This window comes from Pseudoliparis swirei, chromosome 18 (genome assembly GCF_029220125.1).
Source record: "Pseudoliparis swirei isolate HS2019 ecotype Mariana Trench chromosome 18, NWPU_hadal_v1, whole genome shotgun sequence".
Taxonomy (NCBI): Eukaryota; Metazoa; Chordata; class Actinopteri; order Perciformes; family Liparidae; genus Pseudoliparis; species Pseudoliparis swirei.
The window spans coordinates 1,306,336-1,323,085 of record NC_079405.1 but is presented as its reverse complement, the minus strand read 5'-3'; the positions used below and the strand labels follow the sequence as shown (position 1 = coordinate 1,323,085).

At 52.8% G+C, this 16,750-nt stretch overlaps 1 protein-coding gene across 1 annotated transcript in view; it reads right to left on the bottom strand.

Annotated features, from left to right (window-relative positions):
- Nucleotides 1-16,750, bottom strand: part of angpt4 (angiopoietin 4) — a 59,613-nt gene that overhangs the window by 3,783 nt on the left and 39,080 nt on the right. The gene's annotated exons all lie outside the window — the stretch shown is intronic.

The window sequence follows — 16,750 nt, the reverse complement described above, 5'->3', positions numbered from 1 at the left end:
CTGAGGGAAGGAGACAAGGTGACGACCTGCAGGGGAACTCTAGACCTCTGAGGTACAACCTGAGGGAAGGAGGCAAGGTGACGACCTGCAGGGGAACTCTAGACCTCTGAGGTACAACATGAGGGAAGGAGGCAAGGTGACGACCTGCAAGGGAACTCTAGACCTCTGAGGTACTACCTGAGGGAAGGAGACAAGGTGACGACCTGCAGGGGAACTCTAGACCTCTGAGGTACTACCTGAGGGAAGGAGGCAAGGTGACGACCTGCAGGGGAACTCTAGACCTCTGAGGTACAACATGAGGGAAGGAGGCAAGGTGACGACCTGCAGGGGAACTCTAGACCTCTGAGGTACTACCTGAGGGAAGGAGGCAAGGTGACGACCTGCAGGGGAACTCTAGACCTCTGAGGTACTACCTGAGGGAAGGAGGCAAGGTGACGACCTGCAGGGGAACTCTAGACCTCTGAGGTATAACCTGAGGGAAGGAGGCAAGGTGATGACCTGCAGGGGAACTCTAGACCTCTGAGGTACAACATGAGGGAAGGAGGCAAGGTGACGACCTGCAAGGGAACTCTAGACCTCTGAGGTACTACCTGAGGAAGGAGGCAAGGAGACGACCTGCAGGAACCTAGACCTCTGAGGTACAACATGAGGAAGGAGGCAAGGTGACGACCTGCAAGGGAACTCTAGACCTCTGAGGTACTACCTGAGGGAAGGAGGCAAGGAGACGACCTGCAGGGGAACTCTAGACCTCTGAGGTACAACCTTAGGGAAGGAGACAAGGTGACGACCTGCAGGGAACTCTAGACCTCTGAGGTACTACCTGAGGGAAGGAGGCAAGGTGACGACCTGCAGGGGAACTCTAGACCTCTGAGGTACAACATGAGGGAAGGAGGCAAGGTGACGACCTGCAAGGGAACTCTAGACCTCTGAGGTACAACATGAGGGAAGGAGGCAAGGTGACGACCTGCAGGGGAACCCTAGACCTCTGAGGTACTGCCTGAGGGAAGGAGGCAAGGTGACGACCTGCAGGGGAACTCTAGACCTCTGAGGTACTACCTGAGGGAAGGAGGCAAGGTGACGACCTGCAGGAACTCTAGAACTCTGAGGTACAACCTTAGGGAAGGAGGCAAGGTGACGACCTGCAGGGGAACTCTAGACCTCTGAGGTACTACCTGAGGGAAGGAGGCAAGGTGACGACCTGCAGGGAACTCTAGACCTCTGAGGTACAACATGAGGGAAGGAGGCAAGGTGACGACCTGCAGAGGAACTCTAGACCTCTGAGGTACTACCTGAGGGAAGGAGGCAAGGTGACGACCTGCAGGGGAACTCTAGACCTCTGAGGTACAACATGAGGAAGGAGACAAGGTGACGACCTGCAGGGGAACTCTAGACCTCTGAGGTACTACCTGAGGGAAGGAGGCAAGGTGACGACCTGCAGGGGAACTCTAGACCTCTGAGGTACAACATGAGGAAGGAGGCAAGGTGACGACCTGCAAGGGAACTCTAGACCTCTGAGGTACAACATGAGGGAAGGAGGCAAGGTGACGACCTGCAGGGGAACTCTAGACCTCTGAGGTACTGCCTGAGGGAAGGAGGCAAGGTGACGACCTGCAGGGAACTCTAGACCTCTGAGGTACTACCTGAGGAAGGAGGCAAGGTGACGACCTGCAGGAACTCTAGACCTCTGAGGTACCACCTGAGGGAAGGAGGCAAGGTGACGACCTGCAGGGGAACTCTAGACCTCTGAGGTACAACATGAGGGAAGGAGGCAGGTGACGACCTGCAGGGGAACTCTAGACCTCTGAGGTACAACCTTAGGGAAGGAGGCAAGGTGACGACCTGCAGGGGAACTCTAGACCTCTGAGGTACAACATGAGGGAAGGAGGCAGGTGACGACCTGCAAGGGAACTCTAGACCTCTGAGGTACTACCTGAGGGAAGGAGGCAAGGTGACGACCTGCAGTGGAACTCTAGACCTCTGAGGTACTACCTGAGGGAAGGAGGCAAGGTGACGACCTGCAGGGGAACTCCAGACCTCTGAGGTACAACCTGAGGGAAGGAGGCAAGGTGACGACCTGCAGGGGAACTCTAGACCTCTGAGGTACAACATGAGGGAAGGAGGCAAGGTGACGACCTGCAAGGAACTCTAGACCTCTGAGGTACTACCTGAGGAAGGAGGCAAGGTGACGACCTGCTGGGGAACTCTAGACCTCTGAGGTACTACCTGAGGGAAGGAGGCAAGGTGGCGACCTGCAGGGGAACTCTAGACCTCTGAGGTACAACCTGAGGGAAGGAGGCAAGGTGACGACCTGCAGGGGAACCCCAGACCTCTGAGGTACAACATGAGGGAAGGAGGCAAGGTGACGACCAGCAAGGGAAGTCTAGACCTCTGAGGTACTACCTGAGGGAAGGAGGCAGGTGACGACCTGCAGGGGAACTCTAGACCTCTGAGGTACTACCTGAGGGAAGGAGGCAAGGTGACGACCTGCAGGGGAACTCTAGACCTCTGAGGTACTGCCTGAGGAAGGAGGCAAGGTGACTACCTTCAGGGAACTCTAGACCTCTGAGGTACTACCTGAGGGAAGGAGGCAAGGTGACGACCTGCAGGAACTCTAGACCTCTGAGGTACAACCTTAGGGAAGGAGGCAAGGTGACGACCTGCAGGGGAACTCTAGACCTCTGAGGTACTACCTGAGGGAAGGAGGCACGGTGACGACCTGCAGGGAGACCTCTGAGGTACAACATGAGGGAAGGAGGCAAGGTGACGACCTGCAAGGAATCAGACCTCTGAGGTACAACATGAGGAAGGAGGCAGGTGACGACCTGCAGGGGAACTGACCTCTGAGGTACTGCCTGAGGGAAGGAGGCAAGGTGACGACCTGCAGGGGAACTCTAGACACCTCTGAGGTACAACATGAGGGAATGAGGCAAGGTGACGACCTGCAGGGGAACTCTAGACCTCTGAGGTACTGCCTGAGGAAGGAGGCAAGGTGACGACCTGCAGGGGAACTCTAGACCTCTGAGGTACTACCTGAGGGAAGGAGGCAAGGTGACGACCTGCAGTGGGGAACTCTAGACCTCTGAGGTATAACCTGAGGGAAGGAGGCAAGGTGATGACCTGCAGGAACTCTAGACCTCTGAGGTACAACATGAGGGAAGGAGGCAAGGTGACGACCTGCAAGGAACTCTAGACCTCTGAGGTACTACCTGAGGGAAGGAGGCAAGGAGACGACCTGCAGGGAACTCTAGACCTCTGAGGTACAACATGAGGGAAGGAGGCAAGGTGACGACCTGCAAGGGAACTCTAGACCTCTGAGGTACTACCTGAGGAAGGAGGCAAGGAGCGACCTGCAGGGGAACTCCTAGACCTCTGAGGTACAGCAGGGAAGGAGACAAGGTGACGACCTGCAGGGGAACTCTAGACCTCTGAGGTACTACCTGAGGGAAGGAGGCAAGGTGACGACCTGCAGGGAACTCTAGACCTCTGAGGTACAACATGAGGGAAGGAGGCAAGGTGACGACCTGCAAGGAACTCTAGACCTCTGAGGTACAACATGAGGAAGGAGGCAGGTGACGACCTGCAGGGGAACCTAGACCTCTGAGGTACTGCCTGAGGGAAGGAGGCAAGGTGACGACCTGCAGGGGAACTCTAGACCTCTGAGGTACTACCTGAGGAAGGAGGCAAGGTGACGACCTGCAGGGGAACTCTAGAACTCTGAGGTACAACCTTAGGGAAGGAGGCAGGTGACGACCTGCAGGAACTCTAGACCTCTGAGGTACTACCTGAGGGAAGGAGGCAAGGTGACGACCTGCAGGGAACTCTAGACCTCTGAGGTACAACATGAGGGAAGGAGGCAAGGTGACGACCTGCAGGGGAACTCTAGACCTCTGAGGTACTACCTGAGGGAAGGAGGCAAGGTGACGACCTGCAGGGGAACTCTAGACCTCTGAGGTACAACATGAGGGAAGGAGACAAGGTGACGACCTGCAGGGGAACTCTAGACCTCTGAGGTACTACCTGAGGGAAGGAGGCAAGGTGACGACCTGCAGGGGAACTCTAGACCTCTGAGGTACAACATGAGGGAAGGAGGCAAGGTGGCGACCTGCAAGGGAACTCTAGACCTCTGAGGTACAACATGAGGAAGGAGGCAAGGTGACGACCTGCAGGGGAACTCTAGACCTCTGAGGTACTGCCTGAGGGAAGGAGGCAAGGTGACGACCTGCAGGGGAACTCTAGACCTCTGAGGTACTACCTGGGCGCAGGAGGCAAGGTCTCGACCTGCAGGCGAACTCTAGACCTCTGAGGTACTACCTGAGGTAACGTGCCAAGGTGACGACCTGCAGGGGAACTCAAGACCTCTGAGGTACAACATGAGGGAAGGAGGCAGGTGACGACCTGCAGGAACTCTAGACCTCTGAGGTACAACCTTAGGGAAGGAGGCAAGGTGACGACCTGCAGGGGAACTCTAGACCTCTGAGGTACAACATGAGGGAAGGAGGCAAGGTGACGACCTGCAAGGGAACTCTAGACCTCTGAGGTACTACCTGAGGGAAGGAGGCAAGGTGACGACCTGCAGTGGAACTCTAGACCTCTGAGGTACTACCTGAGGGAAGGAGGCAAGGTGACGACCTGCAGGGGAACTCTAGACCTCTGAGGTACAACCTGAGGGAAGGAGGCAGGTGACGACCTGCAGGAACTCTAGACCTCTGAGGTACAACATGAGGGAAGGAGGCAGGTGACGACCTGCAAGGAACTCTAGACCTCTGAGGTACTACCTGAGGAAGGAGGCAAGGTGACGACCTGCAGGGGAACTCTAGACCTCTGAGGTACTACCTGAGGAAGGAGGCAAGGTGACGACCTGCAGGGGAACTCTAGACCTCTGAGGTACAACCTGAGGGAAGGAGGCAGGTGACGACCTGCAGGGGAACTCTAGACCTCTGGTACAACATGAGGGAAGGAGGCAGGGTGACGACCTGCAAGGGAAGTCTAGACCTCTGAGGTACTACCTGAGGGAAGGAGGCAAGGTGACGACCTGCAGGGGAACTCTAGACCTCTGAGGTACTACCTGAGGGAAGGAGGCAAGGTGACGACCTGCAGGGGAACTCTAGACCTCTGAGGTACTGCCTGAGGGAAGGAGGCAAGGTGACTACCTTCAGGGAACTCTAGACCTCTGAGGTACTACCTGAGGGAAGGAGGCAAGGTGGCGACCTGCAGGGGAACTCCTAGACCTCTGAGGTACAACCTTGGGGAAGGAGGCAAGGTGACGACCTGCAGGGGAACTCTAGACCTCTGAGTACTACCTGAGGGAAGGAGGCACGGTGGCGACCTGCAGAACTCTAGACCTCTGAGGTACAACATGAGGAAGGAGGCAAGGTGACGACCTGCAAGGGAACTCTAGACCTCTGAGGTACAACATGAGGGAAGGAGGTGGTGACGACCTGCAGGGAACTCTAGACCTCTGAGGTACTGCCTGAGGGAAGGAGGCAGGTGACGACCTGCAGGGGAACTCTAGACCTCTGAGGTGCTACCTGAGGGAAGGAGGCAAGGTGACGACCTGCAGGGGAACTCTAGACCTCTGAGGTACAACATGAGGGAATGAGGCAAGGTGGCGACCTGCAGAACTCTAGACCTCTGAGGTACTGCCTGAGGAAGGAGGCAGGTGACGACCTGCAGGGGAACTCTAGACCTCTGAGGTACTACCTGAGGGAAGGAGGCAAGGTGACGACCTGCAGGGGAACTCTAGACCTCTGAGGTACAACATGAGGGAAGGAGGCAAGGTGGCGACCTGCAGGGGAACTCTAGACCTCTGAGGTACTACCTGAGGGAAGGAGACAAGGTGACGACCTGCAGGGAACTCTAGACCTCTGAGGTACAACCTTAGGGAAGGAGGCAAGGTGACGACCTGCAGGGGAACTCTAGACCTCTGAGGTACTACCTGAGGGAAGGAGGCAAGGTGTCGACCTGCAGGGGAACTCTAGACCTCTGAGGTACAACCTTAGGGAAGGAGGCAAGGTGCCGACCTGCAGGGCAACTCTAGACCTCTGAGGTACTACCTGAGGGAAGGAGGCAAGGTGACGACCTGCAGGGGAACTCTAGACCTCTGAGGTACTACCTGAGGGAAGGAGGCAAGGTGGCGACCTGCAGGGGAACTCTAGACCTCTGAGGTACAACATGAGGGAAGGAGGCAAGGTGACGACCTGCAGGGGAACTCTAGACCTCTGAGGTACAACATGAGGGAAGGAGGCAAGGTGACGACCTGCAGGAACTCTAGACCTCTGAGGTACTACCTGAGGGAAGGAGGCAAGGTGACGACCTGCAGGGGAACTCTAGACCTCTGAGGTACTACCTGAGGGAAGGAGGCAAGGTGACGACCTGCAGGGGAACTCTAGACCTCTGAGGTACTACCTGAGGGAAGGAGACAAGGTGACGACCTGCAGGGGAACTCTAGACCTCTGAGGTACAACCTTAGGGAAGGAGGCAAGGTGACGACCTGCAGGGGAACTCTAGACCTCTGAGGTACTACCTGAGGGAAGGAGGCAAGGTGACGACCTGCAGGGGAACTCTGACCTCTGAGGTACAACCTTAGGGAAGGAGGCAAGGTGACGACCTGCAGAGACTCTAGACCTCTGAGGTACTACCTGAGGGAAGGAGGCAAGGTGACGACCTGCAGAGACTCTAGACCTCTGAGGTACAACATGAGGGAATGAGGCAAGGTGACGACCTGCAGGGGAACTCTAGACCTCTGAGGTACTGCCTGAGGGAAGGAGGCAAGGTGACGACCTGCAGGGGAACTCTAGACCTCTGAGGTACTACCTGAGGGAAGGAGGCAAGGTGACGACCTGCAGGGGAACTCTAGACCTCTGAGGTACAACATGAGGGAAGGAGGCAAGGTGACGACCTGCAGGGAACTCTAGACCTCTGAGGTACTACCTGAGGGAAGGAGACAAGGTGACGACCTGCAGGGAACTCTAGACCTCTGAGGTACAACCTTAGGGAAGGAGGCAAGGTGACGACCTGCAGGAACTCTAGACCTCTGAGGTACTACCTGAGGGAAGGAGGCAAGGTGACGACCTGCAGGGGAACTCTAGACCTCTGAGGTACAACCTTAGGGAAGGAGGCAAGGTGACGACCTGCAGGGCAACTCTAGACCTCTGAGGTACTACCTGAGGGAAGGAGGCAAGGTGACGACCTGCAGGGGAACTCTAGACCTCTGAGGTACTACCTGAGGGAAGGAGGCAAGGTGACGACCTGCAGGGAACTCTAGACCTCTGAGGTACAACATGAGGGAAGGAGGCAAGGTGACGACCTGCAGGGGAACTCTAGACCTCTGAGGTACAACATGAGGGAAGGAGGCAAGGTGACGACCTGCAGGGAACTCTAGACCTCTGAGGTACTACCTGAGGAAGGAGGCAAGGTGACGACCTGCAGGGGAACTCTAGACCTCTGAGGTACTACCTGAGGGAAGGAGGCAAGGTGACGACCTGCAGGGGACTCTAGACCTCTGAGGTACTACCTGAGAGAAGGAGACAAGGTGACGACCTGCAGGGGAACTCTAGACCTCTGAGGTACAACCTTAGGGAAGGAGGCAAGGTGACGACCTGCAGGGAACTCTGAACCTCTGAGGTACTACCTGAGGAAGGAGGCAAAGTGACGACCTGCAGGGGAACTCTAGACCTCTGAGGTACAACCTTAGGGAAGGAGGCAAGGTGACGACCTGCAGGGAACTCTAGACCTCTGAGGTACTACCTGAGGGAAGGGAGGCAAGGTGACGACCTGCAGGGAACTCTAGACCTCTGAGGTGCAACATGAGGGAAGGAGGCAGGTGGCGACCTGCAGAGACTCTAGACCTCTGAGGTACAACATGAGTGATGTAGGCAAGGAGTCGACCTGCAATTCAACTCTAGACCTCTGAGGTACTACCTGAGGGAAGGAGGCAAGGTGACGACCTGCAGGGGAACTCTAGACCTCTGAGGTACAACCTGAGGGAAGGAGGCAAGGTGACGACCTGCAGAACTCTAGACCTCTGAGGTACAACCTGAGGGAAGGAGGCAAGGTGACGACCTGCAGGAACTCTAGACCTCTGAGGTACAACATGAGGGAAGGAGGCAAGGTGACGACCTGCAAGGGAACTCTAGACCTCTGAGGTACTACCTGAGGGAAGGAGGCAAGGTGATGACCTGCAGAACTCTAGACCTCTGAGGTACTACCTGAGGGAAGGAGGCAAGGTGACGACCTGCAGGGGAACTCTGGACCTCTGAGGTACTATCTGAGGGAAGGAGGCAAGGTGACGACCTGCAGGGGAACTCTAGACCTCTGAGGTACTACCTGAGGGAAGGAGGCAAGGTGACGACCTGCAGGGAACTCTAGACCTCTGAGGTACAACATGAGGGAAGGAGGCAAGGTGGCGACCTGCAGGGAACTCTAGACCTCTGAGGTACAACATGAGGGAAGGAGGCAAGGTGACGACCTGCAGGGGAACTCTAGACCTCTGAGGGTACAACATGAGGGAAGGAGGCAAGGTGACGACCAGCAAGGGAACTCTAGACCTCTGAGCTACTACCTGAGGGGAAGGAGGCAAGGTGACGACCTGCAGAGACTCTAGACCTCTGAGGTACTACCTGAGGGAAGGAGGCAAGGTGACGACCTGCAGAGAACTCTAGACCTCTGAGGTACTACCTGAGGGAAGGAGACAAGGTGACGACCTGCAGGGAACTCTAGACCTCTGAGGTACAACCTTAGGGAAGGAGGCAGGTGACGACCTGCAGGGGAACTCTAGACCTCTGAGGTACTACCTGAGGGAAGGAGGCAAGGTGACGACCTGCAGGGGAACTCTAGACCTCTGAGGTACAACCTTAGGGAAGGAGGCAAGGTGACGACCTGCAGGGGAACTCTAGACCTCTGAGGTACTACCTGAGGGAAGGAGGCAAGGTGACGACCTGCAGGGGAACTCTAGACCTCTGAGGTACAACATGAGGGAAGGAGGCAAGGTGGCGACCTGCAGGGGAACCCTAATCCTCTGAGGTGCAACATGAGGGAAGGAGGCAGGTGACGACCTGCAAGGGAACTCTAGACCTCTGAGGTACTACCTGAGGGAAGGAGGCAAGGTGACGACCTGCAGGGGAACTCTAGACCTCTGAGGTACTACCTGAGGGAAGGAGGCAAGGTGACGACCTGCAGGGGAACTCTAGACCTCTGAGGTACAACCTGAGGAAGGAGGCAAGGTGACGACCTGCAGAACTCTAGACCTCTGAGGTACAACATGAGGGAAGGAGGCAAGGTGACGACCTGCAAGGGAACTCTAGACCTCTGAGGTACTACCTGAGGGAAGGAGGCAAGGTGACGACCTGCAGGGGAACTCTAGACCTCTGAGGTACTACCTGAGGGGAAAGGAGGCAGGTGACGACCTGCAGGGGAACTCTAGACCTCTGAGGTACTACCTGAGGGAAGGAGGCAAGGTGACGACCTGCAGGGGAACTCTAGACCTCTGAGGTACTACCTGAGGGAAGGAGGCAAGGTGACGACCTGCAGGGGAACTCTAGACCTCTGAGGTACAACATGAGGGAAGGAGGCAAGGTGACGACCTGCAGGGGAACTCTAGACCTCTGAGGTACAACATGAGGGAAGGAGGCAAGGTGACGACCTGCAGGAACTCTAGACCTCTGAGGTACTACCTGAGGGAAGGAGGCAAGGTGACGACCTGCAGGGGAACTCTGGACCTCTGAGGTACTACCTGAGGAAGGAAGCAAGGTGGCGACCTGCAGTGTGTATTCGTGTGTCACTGGTCACCTGTACTGCTGACTCTCACTGGCCAGTGTGACTCAGTCAGACAGGAAGTGGGCGGGGCTTCCCTCCCAGTCCCTCAGCTCCACTCTCAGGGAGTACTGCCCCCTGCTGGTCAGGAGGTGCATCAGCTCATTCCCCAGCCAGTGTTCCCCCAACGCGTCCCCGAAGCCCTGCAGGAGGAGATCAATGGAGGAGGAGATCAATAGAGGAGGAGATCAATAGAGGAGGAGATCAATAGAGGAGGTGATCGATGGAGGAGGTGATCGATGGAGGAGGTGATCGATGGAGGAGGTGATCGATAGAGGAGGTGATCGATGGAGGAGGTGATCAATAGAGGAGGTGATCGATGGAGGAGGTGATCGATAGAGGAGGTGATCGATGGAGGAGGTGATCAATAGAGGAGGTGATCGATGGAGGAGGTGATCGATGGAGGAGGTGATCGATAGAGGAGGTGATTGATAGAGGAGGTGATCGATGGAGGAGGTGATCGATGGAGGAGGTGATCGATGGAGGAGGAGATCGATGCAGGAGGAGATCAATGGAGGAGGTGATCAATGGAGGAGGAGATCAATGCAGGAGGTGATCGATGGAGGAGGTGATCAATAGAGGTGATCAATGCAGGAGGTGATCAATAGAGGAGGTGATCAATGGAGGAGGAGATCAATAGAGGAGGAGATCAATGCAAGAGGTGATCAATGGAGGTGATCAATGCAGGAGGAGATCAATGGAGGAGGTGATCAATAGAGGAGGTGATCAATGCAGGAGATGATCAATGAGGAGGTGATCGATGGAGGAGGAGATCAATTGAGGAGGTGATCAATGGAGGAGATGATCAATAGAGGAGGTGATCGATGGAGGAGGTGATCAATAGAGGAGGTGATCAATGCAGGAGGTGATCGATGGAGGAGGTGATCAATAGAGGAGGTGATCAATAGAGGAGGTGATCAATAGAGGAGGTGATCAATGCAGGAGGAGATCAATGGAGGAGGAGATCAATGGAGGAGGTGATCAATAGAGGAGGTGATCAATGCAGGAGGAGATCAATGCAGGAGGAGATCAATAGAGGAGGAGAGCAATGCAGGAGGTGACACTATCATAATAACATGAGTGATTATCCACCATCTTGTATTCTCTCACCACAGGAGGACCACAGAGGACCACATATAGGACCATAGAATGCCAGATAACTACAGAGGACCACATAAGACCACAGAGGACCACAGAGGACCACAGAGGACCACATAGGACCACATAGGACCACATAAGACCACATAGGACCACAGAGGACCACATAGGACCACATAAGACCACATAGGACCACATAAGACCACATAGGACCACATAGGACCACAGAGGACCACATAAGACCACATAGGACCACATAAGACCACATAGGACCACATAAGACCACATAGGACCACATAGGACCACAGAGGACCACAGAGGACCACATAGGACCACAGAGGACCACATAAGACCACATAGGACCACATAAGACCACAGAGGACCACATAAGACCACGGACCACAGAGGACCACAGAAGACCACATAAAATCACATAAGACCACACAGAGGACCACAGAGACCACATAAGACCACAGAGGACCACATAGGACCACATAAGACCACACAGAGGACCACATAGGACCACAGAGGACCACAGAGGACCACATAAGACCACAGAGGACCACATAGGACCACATAGGACCACAGAGGACCACAGAGGACCACATAAGACCACATAGGACCACATAAGACCACAGAGGACCACAGAGGACCACATAAGACCACAGAGGACCACAGAGGACCACATAAGACCACAGAGGACCACATAGGACCACAGAGGACCACATAGGACCACATAGGACCACAGAGGACCACAGAGGACCACATAGGACCACAGAGGACCACAGAGGACCACATAGGACCACAGAGGACCACATAGGACCACAGAGGACCACAGAGGACCACAGAGGACCACAGAGGACCACAGAGGACCACAGAGGACGACAGAGGACCACAGAGGACCACATAGGACCCCCACGGAGGCCTTCCTGTGTGGCGGACCTGTTGCACTGCTGCATGATGGAGATCTCCTTGATGATCTCCTGCAGGTCGGACTCCACAGGAACCTGCTTGATGGCCACGATCTCCCCCGTCTCCTTGTAGTGGGCTTTGAACACGCAGCCATACGACCTGGGGGGGGGTGGGGGGGGTTAAAACCTGGACCGGCTAATAAAGATACTGGAGAAGAAAAGTTAGCTTCTTTACTTAACTGAATCGACAAAATATATTTAGAAATAGTTTAGATATTATATCAACATTTAACTGTTTAAATCCTACAAGATAATAAAGTTTATTCTAATCCTGATCAGCAACATTAGATATTTATTTCTATAATATATATATAATTATATATATATATTTATATAAATAAATATATAAATATATGTATTTATATCTATAAAAACATATATATATTAATATATATCTTTATATTCATAAAAATAAATATATTTATTTATATCTATAAAAGGAAAATATATATTCATATATATATATAAATATATTTATATAAATAAATATATTTATATATATTTATTTATATCTATAAAAACATATATATATTAATATATATTTTTATATTTATATAAATAAATATATTTATATATATCTATAAAAAGAAAATATATATTCATATATATATATAAATATATTTATATAAATAAATATATTTATATATATTTATTTATATCTATAAAAAATATATATTCATATATATATATATATATTATATACAAAGATAAATATATATATTAAAACATACATACATACATATAAAGACATATATTTATATGAATATATATATCATATAAATAAATATCTAATGTTGCTGGTCTCACCCCCCTGGAGGACTTCCTGTCTCCACCTTCTGATAGAAACACTAAAGAAGAACAACATGAGGAACTTCTCACACCGCTGTGAACAGGAAGTGTGTTGAGGAACAGGAAGTGAGGAGGCGTGTCATGGAGACTCACCCTTCACCCAACTTCTCCAGCACATCAAAGACCTCCTCAGGCTGCTTGGTGAGACTGTCCTCACTCAGCTCTTCAGCGGGGGGAGGGAGGAGGGGGAGAGAGAGGGAGGGAGGAGGGGGAGGGAGGGAGGAGGGGAGAGAGGAGGGAGGAGGAGGAGAGAGAGAGGGAGGAGAGAGGAGGGGAGAGAGAGAGGAAAGAGGAGAGGAGAGAGAGGGGGGAGGAGAGGAGGGGGGGGAGAGGAGAGAGGGGGGGGGGGGAGAGGGGGAGAGAGGGAGGAGAGAGGAGAAAGAGAGGGACAGTGCGAGAGAGAGGCGAAGAGGAGAGAGAGAGAGGGAGAGAGAGAGAGGGAGGAGAGAGAGAGGGAGAGAGGAGGGGGAGAGAGAGGGAGAGGAATGAGGGGGAGAGAGGGGAGAGAGAGGGAGGAGGAGGAGAGAGAGAGAGGGGAGAGGAGGAGAGAGAGAGAGAGGAAGAGGGAGGAGAGAGGGGAGAGAGAGGAGAGAGAGAGGGAGGAGAGAGGAGAGAGAGAGAGAGGAAGAGGGAGGAGAGAGGGGAGAGAGAGGAGAGAGAGAGAGAAGAGGGAGAGGGAGGAGGAGGAGAAAGAGGGAGAGAGAGGAGAGAGAGAGAGGGAGAGGAAGAGAGGAGGGGGAGAGAGAGGGAGAGGAAGGAGGGGGAGAGGAGGAGAGAGAGGGGAGAGAGAGGAGGAGAAAGAGGGAGAGAGGGAGAGGAAGTAGGGGGTGAGAGAGGAGAGAGAGGAGAGAGGAGAGGAGGGGAGAGAGGAGGGGGAGGAGAGAGAGAGAGAGAGAGAGGGGGGAGGAGGAGAGAGAGAGAGAGAGGGAGAGGGAGGAGAGAGGGGAGAGAGAGAGGAGATAGAGAGAGAGAGATGGAGAGGGAGGAGAGAGGGGAGAGAGAGAGGGAGGAGGAGGAGAAAGAGGGAGAGAGAGGGGAGAGAGAGAGAGGGAGAGTAAGGAGGGGGTGAGAGAGAGAGGGAGGAGAGAGAGAGAGGGGAGAGGAAGGAGGGAGACAGGAGAGAGGGAGAGGAGGAAGAGGAGGGAGAGAGGGGAGAGAGAGAGGAAGAGAGAGAGAGGGAGAGGGGAGAGAGAGAGGGAGAGAGAGAGAGAGGGGAGAGAGAGAGAGGGGAGAGAGAGAGGAGAGAGGAGAGAGGGGAGAGAGAGAGGGAGAGAGGAGAGAGAGAGAGGAGAGAGGGAGGAGGAGGAGAAAGAGGGAGAGAGAGGAGAGAGGAGAGAGAGAGAGGGCAGAGGGAGAGAGGGGAGAGAGGGAGAGGAAGGAGGGGGAGAGAGAGAGAGAGGGAGAGAGAGAGAGGGGAGAGAGGGGAGAGGAAGAGAGAGAGAAAGAGGGAGGAGAGGAGGAGGAGAGGGGGGGAGGAGAGAGAGAGAGAGGGGGAGAGGGAGAGAGGGAGAGGAGAGGAGGAGGAGGAGAGAGAGAGAGAGAGGAGGGAGGGGAAGAGAGAGAGGAGAGAAGAGAGAGAGGGAAAGAGAGGATGAGAGAGAGAGAGAGAGAGGAGGAGAGGGAGGAGAAAGTGAGAGAGAGAGGAGAGAGAGAGGGAGAGGGAGGAGAAAGTGAGAGAGAGAGGAGAGAGAGAGGGAGAGGGAGGAGAAAGTGTGAGAGAGAGGAGAGAGAGGGAGGAGAAAGTGTGAGAGAGAGGAGAGAGAGAGACTTATTGATCAGGGTTGTTTCATCTCTCAGGACCTCCTCGTCACATAAAGACTACTGCTCTACTGGTCCCAGTCTGCTGGTCCCAGTCTACTGGTCCCAGACCAGTCTGCTGCTCTACTGGTCCCAGTCTACTGGACCCAGACCAGTCTGCTGGTCCCAGTCTACTGGACCCAGACCAGTCTGCTGGTCCCAGTCTGCTGGTCCCTGTCTGATGCTCTACTGGTCCCAGTCTACTGGACCCAGACCAGTCTGCTGCTCTACTGGTCCCAGTCTGCTGGACCCAGACCAGTCTACTGGTCCCAGTCTACTGGACCCAGACCAGTCTGCTGGTCCCAGTCTGCTGGTCCCTGTCTGATGCTCTACTGGTCCCAGTCTACTGGACCCAGACCAGTCTGCTGCTCTACTGGTCCCAGTCTACTGGACCCAGACCAGTCTGCTGGTCCCAGTCTACTGGTCCCAGTCTACTGGTCCCAGTCTGATGCTCCACTGGTTTTGATTGAGTCTCAACGGCTCTCAACATGTCGCCGGCTTCCAGCTAACGACGCTAACGACGTTAGCTGCCGATGACATGCCTGTGATCTGAACAAGGAAACAGTGAAGGAGATAAGGAGGTAACTTCCTTCTGATGAGGGTATACTCAGCACTTCCTTCTGCCAGAACCAGTAAAACAACAACAACAACAACAACAATAAAGTGATTCAGCTCAACAGAGAGAAGCAGCCACAGCAGAGAAATAAACAGTGGCCCAAATAATAATGAACCAATCAGACGTGAGTTAGAGGACATTTAAACAACATCACACGTTTATTATAATAAATAACACATTAATAACGCATATTAATAATGCATATTAATATAACATTAATAATACATATTAATGCATATTAATATTAGATATTAATCATGCATATTAATAATAAATATTAATATAATAATTAATAATACATATTAATAATACATATTAATATAATATTAATAAATACGTATATTAATAATACATATTAATAATGCATATTAATATAATATATTAATATATATTAATATGCATATTAATAATATAACATATTCAATATGAACCAGCTGATAACTGGATAAAGTCAGGATTAATCTCTTATTATATTATATATATAATATATAGTGTGGAGCTAATTGTAACTACTTTATTTTAGATAAAGATTTAATTCATATTGTTGTACCTGCAGCTGTCAGACTAACGTAGAGTAAATGTATTCAAGTGAAGTACAAGGCACTGAGTTGTACTACAGTCCAGTGCTACGACATCACTGTATTGACTATCAGGCTGAAGTTGCCATGCCAACAGGAAACCAGACCTGATCAATGATGCATGATCAATGAGTTCATCAGCTCACGTTACCTGCGCGGGTGATTCCTCATCTGGACCTTGTCCTTGTTCTCCATGGTGTCCTCTTCTAGACCAGACCCCAGGACTAGATCAGTCCTCTAGGCTAGACCAGACCTCTTCTAGACCAGACCTCTAGGACTAGACCAGTCCTCTTCTAGACCACACCTCTAGAACTAGACCAGACCTCTAGTCTGGATGAGACCTCTAGGACTAGACCAGTCCTCTTCTATAACTGTCCTTTCCTAGAGCTAGACCTCTTTTAGAACTAGACCTGGTCCTCTAGACCTCATCTATAACTGACCTCTCCTAGAGCTAGACCTGGTCCTTCTCTAGACCTCTTTTAGAACTAGACCTGGTCCTCTAGACCTCGTCTATAACTGACCTCTCTAGAGCTAGACCTGGTCCTTCTCTAGACCTCTTTTAGAACTAGACCTGGTCCTCTAGACCTCGTCTATAACTGACCTCTCCTAGAGCTAGACCTGGTCCTTCTCTAGACCTCTTTTAGAACTAGACCTGGTCCTCTAGACCTCGTCTATAACTGACCTCTCCTAGAACTAGACCTGGTCCTCCTCTAGACCTCTTCTAGAGCTAGACCTGGTCCTCTAGACCTCCTAGAACTGGTCCTCTTCTAGAACTGTCCTCAGACCAGTCCTTCAGTCCTCTGGGTATCGTGATGCTAAGCTACCTAGCTCTAGCCCCGTGAGCTCAGAGGCCAGCCGCAGCAGCAGCTCGTCCTCCCCCGTCAAAGTCGCCCGTTAACCGTGAACACCGTCCGTGGATCACAGAGTCCCGCGAGGCTTCCCCGGTAAGCAGGCTTCACCGCGCGGCCGCGTCGCAGAGTTCATCTCCTCTGGAGAGTCAGACAACTTCGGACTTATTTCACTGAACCGCT